Source organism: Saccostrea echinata, unplaced genomic scaffold, assembly GCF_033153115.1.
Source record: "Saccostrea echinata isolate AGI-Se365-2 ecotype Australia unplaced genomic scaffold, CSIRO_AGI_Sech_v1 ptg000017l, whole genome shotgun sequence".
Classification (NCBI taxonomy): Eukaryota; Metazoa; Mollusca; class Bivalvia; order Ostreida; family Ostreidae; genus Saccostrea; species Saccostrea echinata.
The window spans coordinates 4640917-4644621 of NW_026889766.1; positions in this window are offsets into that span (position 1 = coordinate 4640917).

The window sequence follows — 3705 nt, forward strand, 5'->3', positions numbered from 1 at the left end:
GTCTTGAATGGATTTGTACATTTTACATATAGCTGCTTGCAAACTTTACATTAATGAAACCGTCAAGTGGTTTGAGGTTATATATAGTAATTTTATAACACAATTACTCAATGTGTTCTGATTAAAAAGACTTGTAAGTTTATAGTTTTATTATTAAATCACAGCAAAGGCAAAACAATGGTACATAAGAAAAGTTCAATGGCTGCCGGTTTCGGAGCTAAGGTGATGAAAGCTCACATAGTCATTCTTAGAGCCAAGATGTTAAAAGCTATTGATACTCAGTGCGCACATCTTTTGTACGAAAAGCTGCATCATAGGGATCACATATTTGGTAACAACAATTAGTTAGCGTGTCACTTCATTAATATTAATATAGTCCGCCCCTCACTGAAGCTGTCTCATCTCCTTATAGGATACGGCAATGTCCTCTGTTTACATTAACATTGTGTATCTTGCACATTCTTCAGTTAATTAGATGGTTGCAGCTTTGCACAAAGTCTGATTAGAAAGTGTCAATGTTCAAGAACTACACATCGTAAAAACTAATTGTCCGTCAAATGAAGACGCTCACTTATTGTATCCAATCTCCCAGAGTTTGTAAACAAGTTCATATTTAAGAGATTATTGTCCGACGCTCTACACACTGATAGTATCAATGATAATTCAAAACACAATATTTAAAATATTAATAAACTCAATGTACAAACTTAATATATCAATTAAAATTATAATTTGTACGCTCATTGTGTCACAATTTTACTAGAGACTATGATTGAGACAGTATATAAAGCTTACAGCAATGCGCATTTCACGAATTTATCAGCATAAATATTTTGTATATACAAGTCACTAGCCAAGTCAGACATTAAGCAAGATTAATAATGAATACGGATTTTCGTATTTCATCGGTGATATTCCACTTCTTAAAATATCCTCCAAATTGTATAAACCGTCTGAAAACCATTTACGCCATTTATTAATGAAATTGAAATATTTCTTTTATTCACTATTAATTCAATTAATCGTCATGGTCTTTTGTGACGTTTCTACTGATCAACACATAATTTTAAGACGAACCGCGACGGTGGTCCGTTCGGATGGCGTTTTTCGGGTGTTTTCGAAGACTATTTCTTGCGAGTTTTTTTTTTTCTAGACATTTCCCTTATCTATTTTATAATTGTAGTTACGACATCAAACATATTATTTAGTTTCAATGAGCTTTTTTGAAAATATAATTATTTTATTCTAAAAACTTTATTACAAAGTAAACAATGTTTAAACCCTGGGCACATTCCGCGACTATTTAAGTTGGCTCCTTCATCATAAATTTAACTTTACACAATCAAAATTTAATTAGTTTGCCCCTATTTTGAATACACATCTTGGTGTACAACATTTTTACATTAGAATATTCAGAATGACAAAAACAACATTGTTTACGAATGTTTTGGAAAGCCCTCGTACATTGTAAATTCAAAGCACAAAAAAAAAAAAAAAAAACAAAAAACAAAAAACAAAAAAAAACCCAGTAATTCCCATTTCACATTAGAGTTTGTCAAATTTCTAAAAAGCACTTTTAAAAAGTTACTTAGTTTTTTGGCATTTTACATATTTTTTTCTCTTTTTCTTTAAGTATGATGTACGCAGTACAGTTAAGGTGTTTACTGGAAATATCGGCAAATTTTTAAGATAAAAATGCATTTTTAACAAAAATGGGCGATTCTTTTTTAGGACTCTAATTATTTACTGATATCAGACAAATGAAACGTGGCTTAAAACTGCATGTTGAGGACGATTAGACTTTTTATTTAGACTTGTCATGGTATGTGGCAGTCACGTGATTTTAGCAAATATTCTTGTAGTATTGAGGTCATCTATAAATTCCAATATTGCAACGACATAACCAAGTTTAAAATCTAAGTTTAATTTATAATTCTTTTCAACACTCTTTGTAGTTTGTAAAAAAGTGCTGCAAACCTATGTAGATTCTACTATCAAATTGCTAAAATTTCATTTGTTAGACCGCATGATGAATATTTTGCTGGTCAGCTACATTAAATATAAATATAATTAATTCATTTGCAAGATTTCATCAGTTCACAGCTCTTTTCAAATATCTTAATACTTCTTGCGTTTATGTGTAAAAGATTGTCGTGATCTATGGAGGGTATGCCCTTGCAATACATCGATTTATTAAGATCCTTCTATCACCCTCCAATGAATCTACATACAAATATACTGCAGTATCACATGTCTAGGGATGAGTATATGAATAAAATCGTAAATAGACATCGCATCCAAGTTAATTGCTACTTTTATATCTACAAATAATTTTTTTTTTCATTTCAAAATACATTTTTCATTGTATAAAATATAACTTGATCCGCCTCTCATTGCACGAAACTACGTCAGATTTTACAATATGACGTCACGTAGACAAGTGCATTGCGATAAGTGAATTGCTTATATCTTCCTGTGACTAACTAACGACAAAACTGCATGTTATAGTAAGTGTTGATGTAGACTAAAGCAATCCAAAAGTTAAAAAAATTAAATCATTTCATTTTGTGGTAAGAGCCATAGCTGCCTCTACGACGACACGGCCGACTCAAGAATTTAAAAGGAAATCACCTGTTTCTATTTATAGATATACCTTTTCAATTCAAGATCAGACTATGTAATATGATTTGAGGGCGAATGTTATATTTTCATAGTTGCAAGTATGTCAAATGACAATCATTTAATTTGTTCAATACTCTAATTCTGAGACAAAAGATTTAGAAAATCAATTAAAATAAAACAAGTAGCTATGAATTTGCAAACTTTAATGAAATAGTTTAGGACTGTCTTTTCCCGAGATACTTTCAAAGTGTAATGTGTATATTATAACTTTCTGAAATTATGTATATTATAAAACGTAATAAAGAAAAACGTAGAAAAGATACACAAAAAAATTAAAGAAAAGCATAAATGGAAAAATGTGGGGCTCGAACTCGCAATCACCATATTTACATTCCAGCAATCATACCACTGCGCCAACGAAGTGAATGACGTGGATAGATTTAAGACAGATTGCTAAATCTTACGATTATATAAGAAGAAAAATTGAATATATATTTTCATCATTTTCAATATGAAGACCACCTTTAACCAAAATTATCTAAATGTAATGAAGTGCAGTCATATCCAAATAAAATTATTCAAAAGTTGTTTTTCTGGTTAAGGGTGGTCTTTGGCAACAGTGTGTCATCTTTAGGTGGATACCTCAATATTTACTATATACTCCATACAAATTGGATAATTTTCATATTTATCATATGAGGGAACTATTAATATTGAAATATCAATATTGTGTGGTTTGGTTTTACGCATGTGTAAACTAAGATTGTATGACAAAATTTTGGTTAAACAATGAATTTCAGAAATCACTAGTAGAGTAGGCGAAAATGCCTATCAAATGCGTTATGGCTCTTTGTAGAAATGATATTTTTGTATGATGTCATAGTAACATTTCTGTTAGCTTTCAGTTATGTTAAAATCGCGTTCTCCATGAAAACCCGTTTGTAGTTATTTGATGAAGATGAGGAAATCACGAAAGACTTGTCTCTTACAAACCAAATTTAGCAAGTTATTTGCACGTCTGTTATAAATGATAAGAAGATCAAATCCATTTTTCTGAGGATGTTTTCATTTATCGCATTGATT